Consider the following 20,830-nt stretch of genomic DNA (forward strand, 5'->3'; position numbering starts at 1 on the left):
CTACCACCTGGGGATCTATATGTGCGCCGAAATCTCGTACACACGGGTGTTTTTGCTTTTCCCCTCCATCAGAAAAGCGGCCGCCGCTGCCGGGAATCGAACCCGCGACCTCGTGCCCAGCAGCGCAAGGCCTTAGCCACTGAGCCACCGCGGTGCGTAGTACTTTATTTAAATTAAGTACTACCCGCCGCGGTTGCTCAGTGGCAGTACCTAATTTAAATAGCAATTTATGGGAGCACCGCCTGTGCTTTGTCAACTCATCCGGCCATATTCCTCTGCTTCACTGGCAGGTGACATCAACTCATCACCTCTCGCTACATTGGTGCGTCTGTTTGCATTGGGCGCAAACTACGGTTTTTTTTCAACGATCAAGGGCCGGGCATCAAGGTTGGCCTAACATGGACTACGTTCCTTTCTACTATTCTCGGAGTTTAAAATGAGCAGATTATGGTAGCAGAATTGAAGCAAACATTACTTGCCGAGCTGGGGGCACTACCTTGCTGAGAATTTTCAATTACCAAAACTAGAAGCACAGCATCCACGGCTATACATTTCTGTTGCATTTAATATTTGACTTCAAGCCATTTTGACTGCCACTTTTTTCTCCTAACGCAGCAACCAGCCAAGGCACTGCGCGTGTTCTTCTACTGGAACGTGATCCACTTTCTAGTCGACATCGTGCTAACAATCTACTTCTTTACCGTGGTCACGCTAAAGGTGTGTATGTGAACTTCACCCTAATACTTCATAAAACGGCGAAGCTATGGTCAGCCGACGTTTTATGCTTGGAGTGGTAACGAGGAGGCAGCGACGTCGACAGGACGCAAACTATCGAGGGGAAGGGCAACCAACAAACACGTGTGCAGCGGAGTAGGGGAAGGCAGAGTAGGCACCAAAGCAAATGTGCAGCGTTTTGGAGATAGCAGGAGCAGTCTCCAAGCGCAGGAGGGAGTAGTCAAGGTGAGAAGGGGAGTTGGCGTCCAACAAATAGTTTCGAGGACGTGCATACATAGACGAGTGCACTTTGCAGTCGTTTTGGAATGTTCGGAAAATGGATAAAGTCATGCGCTCCTCAGAACAAGAAGCCGTCCGTCAGGAGTGCCAGCGACTGTTGGCGCGTGAACGGGCGCAGGCAGAAATTCATCTGCTGCGTTTGAGAAGATGAGTGCAGCAACATTAACCATTAAGAAACGCCAGGTAGCATGCCTGGTAACAACGTCTGCGGCGTTGAGTGCCCGGGCTCTTTGTTTCTTTTCAGGGAAACATTAACCCGTACAGCGTTTTTGAGACGTTAACACAACAATAATCTTTAAGGTAGCAGGCACGACCCACGACCCCCTTTATGGATAGCAACCTGCCCACGCTCGGTGATTTTACGTCGCAAATTTGTTATTTATTACTTGGTTTTTTCAGTTCTTTTGGACGGCCCCGCACCCGCTTGCGCTGCATTTGATTCCCATTTTTCGCTGTATGCAAGTTTGCTTAGCCTGCCGGCGTTATTTCGTCTTTTTCTCGGTCCGTTAGGCCGAGCCCTTCCCGATTCACAACAATGAAGTGCACACCTACTCTGGGCTCTACGCAGTGCGTAAACATGAACTTTTTAACGCGAAATTCTTACTTAGCTGGCTTGGCGGAATAATGATTACGGCTGGCGACCAAATAACGCACACCCACCCGTATATCTCCGGCAAATGACAGCTGCCATCTCGTGTAACGCATTCCATAGAATGTCATGAAATTTATAGCAGCCGACATCAGAAAGAAGAAAATACAAATATTGTAGGTGTTCTTCCCATGCCTCCATGATAAAAAAAACCGAACACGAATAAGTACTTGGCGCACGCTGTTTCATGTAGCGAGCCAGAAAAATAAAGCGATTCCACTGAATGAAAAGCTGTCAAGTGTGGGACAGTGATTTCTTTCTTGAGACACGCAGCGGTGGCTCAGTGGCTAAGGCGTTGCGCTGCTGAGCACGAGGCCACGGGTTCGATTCCCAGCTGCGGCGGTCGGCTTTTCTATGGAGGCAAAAAACAAAAACGCCCGTGTGTATGAGATTTGGGCGCACGTTAAACATCCCCAGGTGGTCAAAATTAATCCGGAGCCCTCCACTACGGCGCGCCTCATCGCCTGCGTTGCGTCGGTGCGTTAAACCCTACAATGAATCAATTTCTTTCTTGAGAAGTTTCAGTATCAGCCTGGTGTTTAGTATCATCCTGCTACCACAGCCCCTGAAATGTCAATAAAAAAAACTGGATAATGTTTCAATGCCTTTGTGGTACCAATGCGCTAGTTCAATAGCCTTATTTTTATATTACTCGATACTCAATTGTGGCACAGCAACGGCTATCTGTGAGGCAAGGCGCAGCGCCAAGATCACCCCAACAATTTGCCTGTGGATGACCTGTCCCCTGTTGCGCAGGGAAATAGATATCGACTTCGTAATTCGAGCGACGCCGGTTCCATCCCGACCAGGAGCAACGGTGATCTTTTCGACGCCTCCTTTTTGGTGCGTAACACCGTGACTAAGTAGGCTAGGCGTTGTGACCGACCCCGGATGAGCTAGGGACACAAGCGGGGTCCCTCAAGCGCTGCGCACCTAACGGAGTACAAAACATTCGGCGTGGGAAATTACCCCAAACTTACTACACGTCTCATACCACGAGTATAACAAAGCAGATATCAAACACACGTGCACGAGATATTTCTCTCGCAGTCCTGGTTAGCCTGCGGCTTTCGGGGAGGACGTGTTCCAGTAGCATGGATAGTGAGCCTATCAAACGTAACAGCAGTGAGTCTGATGTCGAGGTGTTGGCTATAATTGACATTGGCAGAAGTCTCGGCAACAATCTTAGCGAAAAGAAGCGCTCTTAAGAAAGAATACTTCGCAAGATTCTGTACAACTTTTTTGCATCGTACTTTGAGGGAACATACAGTACCCGAACATTTGTTGCGTACAGCTGAGCAAGACCCACAGCCGCTTCGGCAAAGGAACTTTCTCTTCGTCATGTTACCATCCCCTGACTCAGGGTTGTGGCTCAAAAAGGTATCCCGAAGATACGTGCGGTTTTCACACCAGGAATCGACCTGGGTGACGGCCTGCCAGCTTTGGCAATACTTTCTCCTGGTGAGCCACCCGATGAAGCACCTGCAAACGCGGCTCCAATGATGGTGAAAACGGCGCAGCCATCGGCGACGTTTGCGTCGATTAATGCTCCATTCTTTTCGCGCATGAGCGACGGCGCTTGCACGCTCGGAAGGGTACAGTTAGAATTCTTTTTATGCAAATTCAAGTTGTCTTTGTTAACTACTGCATCTGCATACGCGATCTTGATGGAAAAAAGTTTCTAGAAATTCTCTTTTTTTCTCTGTCTTGACCTAAATCCAAAGTCGATGAAAATTTACCTATATTTGAATGAATGCCGGTACTCAAACATTAGGCTTCGCAGTCGAAGGGGCAGATGCGGTAGCGTTCTGTTGTACTTGTGTACGTTGGAGTTCGCATAGCTAATGAGCGGGTCTCGATTTATCTATATCATTCATGGTGGTAACCGGTAATAGGGTATCGGTTGGTACAACCGGTATGGACTGGTACTACCACTATATTTTCTGTGAGCAGCTGCACGTATCACTGCGAGCGAACTGAAGCTGATGAGGGGGGGGGGTTAATTTTACCCAAAATAACGGGGTACATCGTCCCTACAGAGCAATTTTTCGACAAGCTCGTCGTATTGTCGCCGGCTGAGGTGGGTATGGCGCTGGATGTAAAGAAATGTCGTGGTCGTGGTCAACGTTTAAGCTGCTGCTTTGTCTTATAGTTTTTATGCAATCCCACAAAATTCATTCTTGAAGTTTTATAAAATCTCAGCAGTTAAATTGACATAACCGAGCACACATTTGTAGGTAAATGCACCAATAGATGCTTGAAACGTAAGGTTGCAGTCCCGAAGTGGTAGACTTGTTTTTTTCATATATTGTAATAAAGCTGAGAAAAGTCAATGTGGGGGACTAACCACCTTAGCTGTACCAACCACCTCCAGTGAACAGTTTTAGACATCACAAAAAAGAAACCAAATGCGTGGTAATACCTATTGCGCAATACAAGCAACTTTCTTTTGAATTGTAGTCATGGTATGCTTCAACATCGGTACTTGCCTATTGTATTGTCACGTGGCCAAAGACGACGCAGTTGTCTTCAAGGAAAACAAGTTTATTGGAGCGAACTTGTGCTCCCCTAACAACTCAAAATAATACAGTGGCGGCGAAGCAGCTGTCAACAAAGTGACTTCCGCAGGCGAGTGTCGTAGAATCCAATGCCGCGGCGTCGGCTCTGCAAGCTTTTATCTTTCGGCACGAGTGTTTCTGGAACCGTCGATTCACATCCAGAACATTGTAGATCACACAAGATTATTCTGGGCTAGCGACGTTAGGGCGTAACGGTCTGCTTATCTGAATGTGATAGCCCGTGCGGTATAAAAATAAAGAATGGAAGACACGCTTAGCTTGGAACGCAGATAACACAGCCGGGCGTGGCCCGGCACAAAAAACAAACAACAAATAAGCAAACCCATTCATGGTTCGCGGCATTACCCCACCCCCCCCCCCTCTAAGAGTTGATTGATTGATTGTAGGGTTTAACGCGCCGACGCAACGCAGGCGATGAGGCGCGCCGTAGTGGAGGGCTCCGGATTAATTTTGTCCACCTGGGGATCTTTAGCGTGCGCCGAAAACTCGTACACACGGGCGTTTTTGCTTTTCGCCTCCCCTCTAAGAGTGCGTCAACCCGATGCTAATATAAAGGACAGTCCGATGAAACAACAAAACAAGTCCGTGATCTTGCGTAGTAAGGTTTCAAGCGAACTACGTTGACGACTTCGGGCCGCGTGTGTCGTCGTGATGTTCCGGAATCACCATCGGGGATCACCTCGTAGCTAATTTGGCCGGCACGTCCTAGAATCTGGTTGGGTCCGAAATACCGTCGCAAAAGCTTCTCACTGATCCGCGTCGTCGGATGGGAGTCCAAACCCAAACACGGTCGCCTGGATGGTACTCAACATCTCGGCGTCGGAGGTTGTAGTGCCCGGCATCCACCAGCTGCTGTTCCGTTGTGTGATCTCGAGCGAGCTGGTGGGCCTCCTCCGCACGCTGAAGGTAGCCTTGGACGTCGGGGTTCAGGGCGTCGTCTTCTACAAGCGGAAGCATGGCGTCAAGCATTGTATTCTGCAGTCGTCCGTAGACAAGCTCGAACAGCGTCATTTGCGTAGTTTCCTGGATAGCCGTGTTGTACGCAAACGTGACGTACGTCCCAAGTCTTATGTTCAACGTCGACGTACATTGACAGCATATTCGCGATCGTCTTGTTCAAACGTTCAGCTAGTCCGTTCGTTTGGGGGTGGTACGCCGTCACTCTTCGGTGATTCGTGTTGCTGTAGCATAGGATTCCTTGCATAAGCTCCACAGTGAAGGCCGTTCCGCCATCCGTGATTAGGACTTCAGGGGCTCCATGTCACAGCACAACTTGGTTTATAAAGAACTTTGCGACATCTTGTGCAGTCCCCCTTGGAAGAGCGGTGGTCTCTGCGTAGAGCGTCATGTAGTCTCCCGTTACAACAATCCACTTGTTCTGTGATTGTTAAGTACGGAACAGGCCTAGAAGGTTTATTCCAATCTGTTGAAAGGGCCTCAACGGGACGGCGATCGGTTGCAGAAAGCCGGCGGATCGTGTCGGCGGCGTTTTTAGTCACTGGCAGTTACGGCAACTCCGAACGTATGTGGGTGACGTCGGATGTAAGGCGGGGCCAGAAGTACTGCGCCTTGATTTTTGCAATAGTGCGAGCTGTGCCAAAATGTCCGGATGACGGGTCGTCGTGGCACGCTTCTAAAATTTCGTCATGGAGCTCTGCGGGGATGACAAGTAGTTAATGCGTTCTCGCTCCGGGGCGCAAATTCGTCTTTACGAGGACGGCGTTTTTGAGGCTGAATGTTGGCAAGTTCCGCTTGGACGCCTTAGGCACGGCGACATTGCGTCCTTCGAGGTAGTCGATCATGACGCACAAGTCGTGGTCGGAACACTGCTGGGCGGCTAGGTCGCTCTTCGTAACGACTCCAAAGAACGCGCTATCTTCATCGGAGTCTTGTGGTGGCGGGTCACGGGGGCGCGGGACAGGCTGTAGGCGTCGGAGTGCTTCCTGTCGGATTTGTAGACGATTGAAGCGTCAAACTCTTGCAGGCGCAAGCTCTATTGCCCAAGGCGGCCAGAGGGGTCCTTCAAATTGGTGATCCAACACCTCGCATGGTGGTCTGTCACAACCTTAAACGGTCTACCATACACGTATGGGCGAAATTCTTAATTGACCTATATGATTGACAATCCAGCGCGCGGAAACACGGCACAAAAAAGAACGAGAGTTAGACAGGACAGCGCCGCACTCACAACTGATTTATTTCGAAGAAAACATTGTTCATATATACAGATCAGTCTCCCACGTGGCGGTAACTTATTGCACCCGATAACCACAAACAGAAAAACACAATCATTAATCGGTTTGCACATGTGTAGTCTTTGGTTTACTTGGTCATGCAAAGGCGTCACTCAGATACGCGTATTCCCGGTCACGCAGCACTATTGAGGGCATACTTATACAACGGTCAGCAGCTCGTCTGATTTGAAAGGCCTCGATAATTTCCCGTGTTGTTTTATCTTTGTGTCTCGACAACACAGTGGTTTCATTAAAAAGCGGCTCACAATCTTGTTTGCAGCAGTGTTTTTCCAGGTGGCTGTGTGGATTCGTTTTAAATGAACGCTGGTGCTCGGACAACCTGGTGTTCAGACACCTCCCGGTTTGTCCCACATATATATGTCCACACCGAAGTGGTAACATATACACGACACCCATTGCACATTTCACAAATGGGTCTGAATGATTTATCGGGCACACTTTTTTTGTATTCAGACCCATTTGTGAAATGTGAAATGGGTGTCGTGTATATGTTACCACTTCGGTGTGGACATATATATGTGGGACAAACCGGGAGGTGTCTGAACACCAGGTTGTCCGAGCACCAGCGTTCATTTAAAACGAATCCACACAGCAACCTGGAAAAACACTGCTGCAAACAAGATTGTGAGCCGCTTTTTAATGAAACCATTGTGTTGTCGAGACACAAAGATAAAACAACACGGGAAATTATCGAGGCCTTTCAAGTCAGACGAGCTGCTGACCGTTGTATACGTATGCCCTCAATAGTGCTGCATGACCGGGAATACGCGTATCTGAGTGAAGCTTTGCATGACCAAGTAAACCAAAAACTACACATGTGCAAACCGATTAATGATAGTGTTTTTCTGTTTGTGGTTATCGGTTGCAATAAGTTACCGCCACGTGGGAGACTGATCTGTACATATGACCAATGTTTTCTTCGAAATAAATCAGTTGTGAGTGCAGCGCTGTCCTGTCTAACTCTCGTTCTTTTTTGTGCCGTGTTTCCGCGCGCTGGATTGTCAATCATGAACTTTCACCAACTCGCCCAAATCACAGTCCTCTTGACCTATATGATAGCCAGGCACTCTTTCTCGGAGGCAGAGTGCTTTTACTCCTCCTCCGACAGACCACGGCTTGCAAAGGCGATTACGTTTTCGCAACGCTTTGCTTTTGGACGAAAAGGCACCCAAGCCTATATCCCTGGCGTCGGTGTGCATTTCCATTTCGGCGTTTTCGTCGAAATGACCGAGCACAGGCGGGTTTAGCAGGCGTTGTTGCAGCTCGCAAAATGCTTTTTCTTGACCATTTTCCCATGCGAAAAGGTTGCTATCTTTTGTCAGGCGCGTGAGTGGCTCTGGAATGCATGCGTAGTTTGAGACGAAGCGCCGGTAGTATGCGCACAGTCCGAGAAATCTTCGCACGCCCTTTTTGTCTTTTGGTCATGGGAAGTTCGCAATAGGTGATGTTTTCTCCAGGTCAGGCAGGACTCCCGCGGTGTTGACGACGTGTCCCAAAAACTTGAGTTCCTCGTACGCGAAGCGGCACTTTTCAGGCTTTAGCGTTAACCCGGACGTGCGAATAGCCTCGAGTACAGACTCCAATCTTGCAAGGTGTTCGTCGAAAGTTCGGGTGAATACCACAACGTCGTCGAAGTATACGAGACAGGTGTGCCACTTCAGGCCGGCTAGCACAGTGTCCATGACTCTTTGATACGTTGCTGGCGCCGTGCACGACCTAAAACGGCATCACAATATAGACTGTCCGGAGATATAAATGCAGTCTTCTTTCGGTCTCTCTCGTCCACTTCAATTTGCCAGTAGCCGGTCTTCAGATCCATCTATGAGAACTACTTCGCATGGCAGAGGTGTCGAGGGCGTCGTCAATTCGTGGTAGGGGGTACACGTCATTTTTCGTAATTTTGTTTAGTCGCCGGTAGTCAACGCAGAACTTTAAAGCGTCGTCTTTTTTCTTAACGAGTACGACCGGTGCAGCCAATGGACTTTTCGATGGCTGTATAATGTCGTCGCTGAGAATGTCATCTACTTGAGGCCGGATGGCTTCGCGTTCGTGTGAAGAGACGCGGTACGGTGACTGTCGGGTAGGTCGGGCTCCAGCTTCGGGTATGATCCGGTGCTTCGCCAGAGGTGTCTGATGTAATTGGGAGTTCGACAAGAAACACTTGCTGTAGCGACGCAGCAAAGCCGATAACTTGTTCCTTTCTTCTTGCGGTAGCGCCGGATTCACGTCGAAGTGATGCGGAAGCTTGAAGGTATCTTCGGGTGCGCGTTCAAAGTCAGCGACTGCGATCACGTCACTTGCTTCTTGCGTTTCTTCGAGGAACGCAATTGCAGCGCCCTTGTTTAAATGCTGTTATTCCTCGCTGAAATTAGTGACCAAAACTTGGGAGTGGCGCAATGTTTCTTGCATCGGAGGCACCGCGGTCGAGGAGCAACCTTTGGTCACTCTCCACGATAAATAGCCTCGGCATCAGGAGCAGCACCTGCAGAGTAGACGGTGATCATCAAGCTTCCGCGGGGTGGCAGGGTGACATGATCATCGGCGATCCTTACAGCTGTACGGTGTTCGGGGTTCGATTCCGGCGTCATGGAGTGGTCGGAAGAAAACGTTAATGACTTCGTCTGCAGATTGATTATTGCGCCGTTGTCCGTGAAAATGTCCAATCCGAGAATTACGTCGCGGGAGCAGCTAGAAAAAATGACGAACGCCGCAGAGTCCGTTGTGCCGTCCATGGTGACGCGCGATGTGCACGTTCCACTTGTCTTCACGAGGTTGCCTCCTGCTGTGCGAATGTGCTGACCGTCCCATCTTGTCGTAACTTTCTTCAGTTTAGACGCGAATCACCTGCTCATTACTGAGTAGTCAGCTCCCCTGTCGATGAGGGCGACTACGCCGAAGCCGTCGATGGACACCTTGACTTCGGAGGCCGCTTTGCTTGGGTTTCGGGTGCGTCGGGGCATCGTATCTCGGCTTGTGCGGGTTGGCGGTCGGGCACCATGCGTCGTAGTCTTCGTCGTGTTCTCAGCAGCAGGTTCGGTCATGTCGGCTACGCGTCGCACCATTTTGCTGTCGTCGTGTTCTGGAGTAACGTCAGGGCTAGATTGGGTCGTTGGTCTAAGAGCATGTCGTGAATCATGGTATTCAGCGAGTCACTGCGTCGTTGGAGGGTTTTCATTTTTCCACGATCGTGCAACTTTATCTCCAGAAGTTGCTGCTTTTAGTTTCCCCCACGTAGGCTGGGGGACCTTTCACGTGAGAAGTCAGCAGTGCTGGAGCAGTTCGGTGACTGATACGGGTAGGGCGACCATGAACGGCTGAAGCGGGCTGGTCCTCGGTTAGTGTTGGAGAAGTATTCTTCGATCTCAGCAGGGCCATAGCCGTATCGGGGGCGTGGGGCGTCGACGGAGAACCCTCGCAAACCGAGCCTCTTTTAGGGACAGCGATGGTAGATGTGGTTGGGCTCTCCGCAGTGGTAGCACAGCGGGCGATTATCGAGCGTTCGCGAGACGTCGGTATTCCTTGGCGTCTGGTTTCGGTCTTTCTTGGCGTCTGGTTTCGGGTCGGGTGGGCGACAGTGGGCGGCGGCACGGCGGGTCCTGTTGACGACGTTTTGGAGCAGGGCGGGGTTGGCGAACTGCCGCGGAGTAGCACATACCTTGTGGCTCGTGGGGTACTTCGGATGGTGTAGAAGTTCCCAACGCTGGTTGCACTTCTTCCCTAATCACGTCGTTAAGGGAAGCGACGTGGGGCTGCGGCGGCTTGGGGAGAAGTGTCCGGAGCTCCTGTCTCACTACTGCGCCGATGACTTCGCGTAGGCTATCAATCGAAATACGCATGTTGTCGACGTATTTCGCATTGGCCTTGCGAAGAAAGAGACGGTCATACTGCCTAGCACGCATTTCAAGGGCCTTCACAGTCGTTCTGGCTTCGGTCACGAATTCGGCGATGGTTTTGGGCGGGTTGTGAACAAGTCGAGCAAACAGTTCCTCCTTCACACCATGCATCAAGAAGCGTAACTTCTTTGCATCCGTCATTTCGGGGTCCGCACGACGGAATAGTTGCTTCATCTCCTCAACGAAGATCATGACCCCTTCGTTGGGGTGTTGCGTGCGCGTTTCCAACAAAAGGGCGGCTGGATCTTTCCGCAAAACGGTGGCGAATGTTTTGAGGAACTCCCTCTTAAAGAGAGTCCAGTAGGTTAGGGAGCTTTCATTTTTTTCAAACCACGCTCGGACCGTATCTTCTAAGTAGAAGAAAACATGGCGGAACGTTTCTTCGTCATCCCACCTGTTGAAGATGCGGACGCGCTCCACTTTCTCCAGCGAGTCCTCAGGGTCTTCTCCGGGGAATCCGCGGAACCATGGTGGTTCCCGGGGCTGTTGAAGAACGAGGGTAGTGCTGGTCATGGTGACTGCGTTGATAATGGTGGTGGTAACGACGTTTTCTTTCTTCACTTTATCCGGAAGGAGCCCAAACTCCGGCTGAAGACCTTGCTGTCGGCGGCTGGCATGAGTGGGACTTTCTTGTCGGCCTGACGATGGCGTAGGGTGCATTTACTCAGCACCTCTACCAGATGTCACGTGGCCTAAGACGAGGTAGTTGCCTTCAAGGAAAACACGTTTATTGGAGCGAACTTGTGCTCCCCTAACCACTCAAAAGAATATAAAGGCGGCGAAGCAGCGGTCAACAAAGTGACTTGCGCAGGCGAGGGTCGTCGAATCCAATGCCGCGGCGTCTGCTCTGCAAGCTTTTATCTTTCGGCGCGAGAGTTTCTGGAACCGTGGATTCACATCCAAAACATCGTAGATCACAGAAGATTATTCTGGGCTAGCGACGTTATGGAGAAACAGTCTGCTTAACTGAATGTGATAGCCCGTGCGGCATAAAAATAAAAAATAGAATACGCGCTTAGCTTGGAACGCACATAGCACAGCCGGGCGTGGCCCGGCAGCAAAAGAAAACAATAAATAAGCAAACCCATACATGGTTCGCTGTAGTATATGTGAGTGTAATGTCTCGCCGGCTCAGCATCCAAACGGAAGACGAACGCAAAACCAGAAACCTGCGAGACGAAAGTGTTGAAGTTGTAACTTGGAAATGATTGAGGATTTTGTTACAGCTGGAATTTTCCCCGATATACACGGGTACCAATAAAACCGTACAAGGAGGAACCAGTTAGTCTAAGCATGTTATTGTGACATATGATATCTGCGTAGATTGAAGAAATTCCAAAATTTGATTACCATAAACAGTGGTAGTAAGCTCTTTTTTTCAATTTTTACGGAACCCAAATTTATAGTCGAAAGTGCGGGAACGTTCAGTTTGCATACTATCTCGAACGAATTCACGAAAATGATAAAAAGTATTGTAAAGATACCCAGAGTATAGTGCGTCCTTGTAACCTATGTTTGGAACATAATGCACGTCCATGATGTTCCATTTTTGAAGGTTCCTCATATTGGAAAGACATCCTCAAACACCTGTGATATCTGGTGTGAAGCTTTGTTTTTTCTATGACCCGTTGGTCAAGAGCTTCTTTTCTTTGCTATGACCACTATACGTACGTATTTAATGATACCCATGGCTATCATTAGGCACGAGACGAGAATGTGTAGAAAACATATCTCTAATGCATGCCAGTCATTCTAGCGTAAAAAGGCTGCAGGCACTATGACAGAAACAATTCGGGCCACACCTAATTCGTTTTTATGGGTTGCAAAAGAGAACGCTAAAATGCTATGTTCAACGCCCCTGATGCGTTGCATACGCCTGGCGTTATCGAAGGGCTTTGTAAAATCATCGTTTGATAAGCACTTCTTTTCAATCATTTTCAGAGCTTCCGAATGGCCTCCACTGTCTCCTACGCGTTGTACCGTTGCTAATTCCTGCCGCAGCGCATTGGGAGAGAGGAATACGGAGTGCTTTTCGCTTCTTGTCGGCTAGTTCGGCTCCGTTCTTCCCCTTCTTCCGTCTGCGGTGTACGGGCATTGACGGCCACCTGCCGCTGCAACTGAGTTTAGGCTTGCGCCACTGGAAATCTCATGAATGGAACGTTTCCCCAGGAGACGTTTTTCTCACCTTTATGCAAATACTCATCATACAATTTACGAAAAAAAAACTGTTCTGTCTCGAAGATAAAACCTGCCAAATATCAAATTGAGGTGCATATATATAATTACATTGTTGTATTCTTGGACTGCACACGCACAAAAGCTGACCAACGTTTGTTGACGACATTGACTTTTTAAACTTTTGGCAGTAAGAAGTTTTCACTTTTTAGCAGGCAGAACATACCTGTTCCAAGACGTCTATGCAAGGTTAAGCCAACGTAAAATAAACAACCGGGTTTAAAGTTTAAATAAACGTTTGTAGAAAAGCCTATTTGCAGTGAAACAAAAGCATACAAAATAACGCACTGTATTTGACCAACTTTTGTCCAAGTCGTTTACTGTGATTAGTGTTTGATTTATTTTGTTATCCTGTTTATCCAGTTATTGATATTGTAGTCCAATATGAATTTTCTGATCTACATGAACCCTTTATATTTTCCAAATCACCGAATGAAGTTTCAGCAATTAGATGTAATAAAATTAACTTCATGAGCAAACTAGCATTTTTGTTTACAAGTTCACGTTTTGAATCGTAAAGCGAAATTACTTTGGATGATACGTGTCCCTCTAGCTTCTGCACTCACCTCTGAGTACCTGAAAATTTCTTGCGTTTTTAGTACTGGGTTCATGTTATGAACCTTTTAACAATAGTGCCAACTTTCAACTAAACACGACATTCTGCGCTTGCTAATCAACAAGAGAACTAATATGTCCTCATCGTTGCGGGACACGGCTAGCAAGAGTTGTTTTCTTGTATTTTGTTCCGGGGACAAAGGCCTAAAAGTAAGGGAATAAGTATTTGTCAATTTATTTATTCTATTTTCGCGTGTATTCTTTTGCTGATGTTTACGGCGTCTCAATATACGCATGTTGCAGGACGGCATCGGTGAAGCCTTCGCGTTTATGCCAAAGCTGTCGGTCACTGCAAATGTATTTCGCGTGAGTACCTGACATTTTTCCAAAAATAAAGCTTGAGATTGCACGCGCGCGCTTAGAAACTAGACAAGTCCACATCATGCAACTGTCTTTGCTAGCACGTTTGTTTGCAACGGATGTTTTTATAGTTTCATTCAGCATTATCGCCTTATTATACTCAGCAAGATGTTTTCTGGGTTGTAAGTGTTTACGTTTGCTAATGTACGCGCTCGCGTGTAATGGACCACCCTGTGCAAGTGTACGCGAACCTGAGTGCGCGCGTGTGTGTGAGCGGGTATCGAGAAAGCGCTAATAATAACAACGCTTCATCCTGACGACGGAGCTGCATGACAGCACAAAATACTGCATCCGTATCAGTTCAGGGTCTCTACAGTTTTGCATCATTTTGGCCAAAGTTATTTACTATGACGTGTGGCACAGTAGCATTGTTCAGGAGGAGCATAATAACGCTCCCCCTGAAACCCACTGTTTGGTTGTGATCAGTTCAGAATCGGTTTAACACGAAAAGACGACAACAAGAAATTATCTAAGAAAGGGAATTGCTAATTTAAACCCCCTCTTCGAAGCGGTCCCTTCAGAAGCTCTTGCGCAATCCTCAAGTGCCAAGTAGAGTAAATCAAAAACTGATGATGGACTTTAATGCCCGGAATTCGCGGAAAGCTAGTAGGTAGAATTTGGACGCGGGCGAACTCCACAAGATTAGTACTCCCCACAAGTTAAATACCGACTTTGTAGATTATGTTCGTCCTCCGAGTCCTCGAGAGGATCGTAACAACACCTGCAATGTTTCCATCGTACTGGCAACGCTTAAAAACACTGTCTTCAGAGGAGAGCATTGTTATGGTAAAGCTTGATGTCGGGCTACTTGGCGTAATGGGCTCTTGAAGGAAAGTTGCGCGTGGTATGCTCACAGAGACGTGCACCGGGAAAGAAACGTACCCTTTAAAGAGAAGACGGCCCGACCCTGTGTCCGTCTCAAGTGAAACTTCCCTTCAAAAGCGTGTTATTGTGCCATAATCAGTGGCCCCAGGAGGTAGAATTCTGCAAGTCAGAATTCATGCACTTCGAATTTCTTTGTGAGTAACCTGCCCAGAACGTCAGGCCAAGCTTTACCCCCTGCGTACGCTCAACCGTATACATACGCTCTGCTGCTGTCTCTAAAGGCGACGCTGGCCCCGAGAAGGGAGGTCGACTAACACAAGGTGAAGTATCACCTACTAGGACAGGCGCAACCCGTTCTTTGATTTCGAATAGTTCAGACGTGAGTTAGATTCATTGCTGGTTAGGTTCATTAGTGGTAAACAAACTCGTCACGCGGGCTAAGCCACTGCCATAAAAAAAGCATCGACGTTCGAAGAAACTGGAGCGGGAGCATGCCACGCCAACAACTACAAGACAACGGCAATGACAGTTTACGCTGCGCTGCTTGAAACTAAACGGCACCAAGGCCACACTAGCAGTGATAACGCCCTTTGATTTCCGCAGACGGTTCCACGACAGCGAATGTCACGAGGCCTACAAATACCATGCAGTTTGGGCTTCATCCCTTCTGTATTTTCACACCTTTTCACGCAGCGACGACGCGTTCTCTCTCTGCATGAGACATGAAGAGATCTAGAGATCTAGTCACTTTGTTGCAACACAGGAGGTATTGAACGGCTTCAAATGAGCGAGCATAAATGACTACATGTGCCACCTAAACACGGACACTACATCTCAGTGTGCAACTTGGTGTGGGATGGGAGACACGAGGGTCTTCTTTGCAATAGGCAGTACGTGAAAGCTTACTTGCCGGTTATTTTCCCTCCCCGAAATCTACTGTTTGATCGTGATCAGGTCACAAGCTGTGTAACACGAAAAGACGACAACAAGGAATGCCCTGAGAAGGGGTTTGCTTAATTTAAACACCTTTTTCGAAACGGTCCCCCCAGGATCCCTTGCGCAATCCTTAAGTGCCAAATAGGAGCTGCCCTCAGCAAGGACATGCAGAAAAAATGGTTGCGGTTTAGCTCAGCTAATTTGGGATATTGAAAGCAAAAGCTTGGCGTACACTGGTTGAGTCTTGGTTTCGCTATTCTAACCTCTGACGTATCTGTACTGCCGACCACGGCTCAAGCTTGTTTGGTACCATGCAATGATCGCAGATGGAAGTCCGGCCTGGCTTTCATTCTCGGCTAATGAGGCGTTCCTGCGTGACGGTAAACGCGGAAAAATATGAGTCATATATCCCGAGTCAACCCAGCGGCGATTACGTGGAAGGCGGCGGTTTTGTTCGGAAGGCGGCGGTTTTGTTCAGTGAACGCGCACCTCCCGTAGCGCCACCTGCAGCGAAGTCGCAAAACGACAAAACGAGTCGTAAAGCTTTGCTTTACAAGTAGGCTGCGTATGGAAGTGGCGCTGCGCAATGATCAGGACAAACGCGAAGGCTACACAGCTAACACACTCCTAGCCCGCACAGCAATGACTCCGAAGACATACACAGTTTTTGGGCCATCACCGATTTCAAGGGCGGTACGCCGAAGCAGTAACACCTTAAGAAGAGAGGAGTGCGCCGAGGAATCCTGGATACGGCAAAAAGACATTATGTTTTTGTGAGATCTCGCGGAAAAATCCAGCACAGCCAAAGTTTCAGGGCTCCGAGTAGCCCGCAACCCCTCGGAAAAATTCCGTAGCTTTCTGAGGTCACGGACAAGACATGCATAGCTAACGTTTAAACTTATGCACATATTCGTAATCCCCCGGTAATTCACACCGAGTGCCTCTTCCAACATTACTAACCTTGTGTATGGTTTCACTGCTGAAGAGTGAAGAATTTGCTATCAAGTAGAAAACCTATAATTTCCCTAGGTGGCCGTAGTCGCTGTCAACAAAATGGCACCGAAATGGCTCCCGCTTTTAAGAGAAAATGAAGAAAAAGCCGGCCCACGATTACTATGCTCCCTAATGCCAAATTCATCTGCGCGAATTGCAGTCTCACCTATTACAGTGTGTACCTGCAGCATCTAAGGAAGTGATCCCGTGACCAGTGAACGCATGGCGGCAAGTGCTATTTTTCCGTTATCTCCGAGCGCGTAGCCGCCGCCGACCATCTTGTGGTAAATTGTGGTTGAACCATCCGGGCAAATGTCTCGTGCTTCCGATGAGAAACGGAAACGCGACGAACATGTACCACTTGCCTGACTCGTCATGCAGCACTTACTCTTGAGGAGCTGCAGCGCGCTGAGGCAGCACTTACTGTTCGGTGCTGAGGAAGTAAAAGGAAATTATGGTCGTGCACACGAAAGCACGCGCTGCAACGGTGTAATTTCGCAGTGCGTCGCCACCGCCAAGCATGTCTGACCGCCTTCCCTCAACCCTTTCGCCATGCCGCGCCACCGTACAGTGCTTCGTGCGGGCTCATCATAATGCCCTCCCCCTCACACTCTCTCAACCCTTCTTCCTTCGTTTTCTTTCTGTCTTCGCTCGCTCGGTTACGACACGGACGCGCACGTCAAGCTACAGTAGCAGTCACCAAAGTGCTCCGCACTAAAACACAATTGTGTTCACGTGGGGTCAGAGACCGCGTCCCTAGGAAAGCAACGAAGTGCGCTACGACTGCTCTGACCGAAGGTATTGCCGGGTAGCGGTACGATTTCGAACGTCATGGGGGCATGTCCCCATAAAGACATCCTCTTGCCGAAACGTTAGCATCGAACTGCTCCGCTACCTTGTGAATAAATTTTTTATATGTGGGTGCTTGTGCATATGTGAGGGTGGGTGTGTTTGTGACACTAATTACGTACGTAGCTTTCGCGGTAAGCTTACGTATGATTGGAGCTTCTACTACGCTACGCAACCGATACCCCCGAGCCTTCTAGAATGCATCCCGCCTATAGCAATAAGACCCCGTGTACTGTCCCCACGGGGCAAGCTATTCTTAATACACTATTTCGCTTACAGCTTGATATTCTTGCAATGTTTTGTTTTACATCTCCTAAACCACGCGTTCAATAAAAGGTTGCCCTAAAAGGCTAATCCAGTACCTATATATACTACATCATATGCTAAGGTATGGAACATTGGAAGACAGCGTGCTGATACTAAAGCAGCTACCATTTTTAAGGGCGAAACCCCCTGTAGGCTCGGGATGTCTGCTTCTCAAGTCGTTGTCGTCATTTCATGAAGTCACGGTAATAAAAATCCGAACACTTTTTTCCCACCCCTCGCTCCACAGCATAACGGGAACTAAAAGAACACACAGAGTCTCTCGTTTTCTAACGCCGCGCGTTAGAACTTTTCGTCTCAGTGGGCCAAAACGCGTACTAAAAGTATACACCGGGACGGTAGTTTTCCAACGCCTCTCTCTGGGACGCTTCGTGCTTCATAAACACGAGGCTTTTGCCGTAAAGCTGTATACCTCGAGCCCCCAACTGTTTCATCTCCGTGGGGGTAAAACGCCAAGGCGCCAGGAATGCACTTATATTCATTGCTTCGCTCCTCCCCAGGTTTCACGTTAGTTGAGATAGCCCGCGATTTTTTCCTCAAACGTAGCCCTGTGGGAATTGTATAATTGCACTCTTGGGATAGTTATATACACTTGTAAACGAGGGCTTTTCCAGTTTGAGTGCTTTGAGCGGTGAATGGCCTACGACCGTCATTCTAGTCACCTTTTTGCCTTAGAGGCCTTTGTAATTCCGACAAACTTTTACTTCTAATCAAACGTTTTACCCGTTGGCACAACACAAAATAACTACTCTGCTTCAGAGTAAATTTCATTTGTTATTGGCCTTGTAACTCTCGATTTATATGGAGCAATTAGGTTCTATGGATTATGAAAACCTACGAAGTACAACGTCATCATTTTGGTGTTTTCAGAAATTTAGACTGCATTCAGTAGCCTTTTTTGTTGGTTGCCGAGCTATGGCTGTCGTTTTAATGCCATTTTTGTTTTCAATTTGCAGTTGTTCAGTCTGAGTGCCGTGTACCGCGCCAACAAGTCCTCCGCGCCTACAAGTCATCCTTCTTCCAACTAGGATGCCTGAGTTGCCAGAGCCCTGTGTACATTTCTTACTTGTATTTAAAAGGCGTGCTATCTAAACAATAAAGTTGGAATGAGACTACAACAGTAAAATAGTGCATCGTAGCGTGTTTTATATCACTTCTAATGTACACGATGGTGGTAATATGACTGGAAGTATGTGAAGCGCTCGGTGGTCCATACTAAACCCAGATTCGTCGAAAAGTATAGCTTCGATATCTTTATCGTCAGTACAACGGTGTTATTTTTCTAAATCTACAATAAATTCTTGCATGCATTAAAGAAATAACGCCCAATCCACCGGGGTTTTCAGTATCTGTCAACAGCGTGTTTTCAAGCGGACTGAATGGTGAGCACATTTCTCCCCGTGTAACTCTTAAGGAATAGATCAATTTTGCATTCCTCTGATCACAGTGCATCTACAGTGCATCACTTTGCTTTACAAGTTTATAATATTGCAAAAACGCCATTACATTATGCTACAAGTTGCTGAACGAAAGGTCCCACTTCGCAAGAGGGGAATCGGGCTTTGCTCACCGCTTTTTCAGTTGCGTTTTCAACACGATTCATTGCTTGATTTCCACATTAGGTATACAGAGGCAGAGACATTCCACGTTAACAAGTGCGGAAATAAATGAGATTTACCACTCTACTGTGCAAATTGAGAATACGTATTTTATCCTGATCAAGGGGGCAAATATGACTGCGACGATTGGCTACAAAAGTGGGAAAATTGGACCATGTGGGGCGGCCTAAAGGCGCGGAGGAAGATGAAAAAATATTAGCAGAGGCTCAGCTCGGCTATGCCAGGATATACTTATCGTGAGCAAAGGTTCAGCTTGTTCTTAGCAATCCTGGTTGTCTAGGATTAGCTTGATTATGATGCTTAATGCTCCTTAAATGACGCACACACGGTATACGCATTATGTGACACGTATATCTATTAAGCGGCTCCGGCGCAGCGTCACCAATGGCCCCAGAGCTAAGCTGGTTCCACAGGCGCACACCGGTGATGCTGCGCCGCACAAGCCATCTGTTCCAGAACCGGCCACCCCCCGCATTATCATCAAGTGGACCGGGCGGCCATGTGTGGAATGGAGGTTTCTGAAGACGCTGGACGCGTGGGTTGTGTGAGAGACGCCGGGCAGCGAACAACCTCCTGTGCGCCGTGTGACGTCACTGCCCCTCGCCCAAGCGCAACACGGCTCTCCAGCAGCCACGCAAAACTGCTCAACCTCGGCCACGGCCAATGTAGCTCACGCTGCGAAAGGCTCGAAGTGTGGATAACGGTTCGGGCGGCACGGAGACTGACAGCTGAGAAGCGGACGAGGACCGGGACAGACGCTCAGTTCCTGTGTTCCAGTGATTCCGAGAACGCGAGTCGGGGCCCGCCAACGGGTGTGTGGGGGGGGGGGGGAAGGAAGAGGGGGAGCGAGGCGCAGACGACAGTTTGAAACCACTGCTCAGGGCGGAACCACCAGTAGTGCACACCCGCCACGTAGGACGTGGTGCACCTTCTGCTGTCTCGCTCGGACAGAGCTGGCGACAGACGGCCAACGCTCGACCGCGACCGTGACTGGCGACGACCCGCCATCCAGTCCGTCAAATATCGACCACCAGGGCAGCTGTGAGAAGGTCTTTTATATCACTTGAACTGTAGTTAGGGATATTGTGCTCGTGTATTTTTTTACTGTTGTGGTTCGCTATGAAACCGTTTGTCCGCGTTCTCCTTTTCTCGTAATGGAGTCAATATACATTTTTTTTAATTGCCGTGTCCACTCCCGTCCGTACGCGTCTACACCTACAAGGCCAAAGGAGTCCATCAAAATGACTGATTGAGGTAATATTCAGTAGCGAAATTTATATTTATCTTAGTGAGGTAGGAGTCATGTCCATCGTTCCATAACAAATTCATATCTACTTTTAAGATAACTTATGTGGTAAATTTACCGCCCAGTTGTAGACATGCTTTCGATATTAACACTCGTTCTGCTGCAATGTACGCAACTCATGCTTAAAGCAAAAAACGCTTAACAATCGCCGTGTTCTAGACGCCACATGAAAATTGCCTGGATATCAGCTGTGCGTAAATTAATGCATTAATGCATTCATACGTTCATGCTCGAAAAGTGTAGTTTTAGGAGAGTTTATCTATGTAAAACCGGTGGTGGGCTCCAAGCAAAATATACGCAAGAGGGCAAATACCATTCCAACAAAGCGCAACTCGAAAGACATTTACGGATGCTGACTTAACAATTCTTGTAATTCCC

The 20,830-nt window shown here is 48.3% G+C and overlaps 1 long non-coding RNA gene across 1 annotated transcript; it reads left to right on the plus strand.

Annotated features, from left to right (window-relative positions):
• Positions 1–649: 649 nt before the first annotated feature.
• Positions 650–18,617, plus strand: LOC144167302 (uncharacterized). The gene is made up of 3 exons (XR_013321936.1): positions 650–717; positions 13,484–13,546; positions 18,484–18,617. It is a non-coding gene; the product is annotated as an uncharacterized LOC144167302 (long non-coding RNA).
• Positions 18,618–20,830: the final 2,213 nt, after the last annotated feature.

This window comes from Haemaphysalis longicornis, unplaced genomic scaffold (genome assembly GCF_048455015.1).
Source record: "Haemaphysalis longicornis isolate Haplotype H1 unplaced genomic scaffold, Haemaphysalis longicornis Haplotype H1 scaffold_2, whole genome shotgun sequence".
NCBI classification, from domain to species: Eukaryota; Metazoa; Arthropoda; class Arachnida; order Ixodida; family Ixodidae; genus Haemaphysalis; species Haemaphysalis longicornis.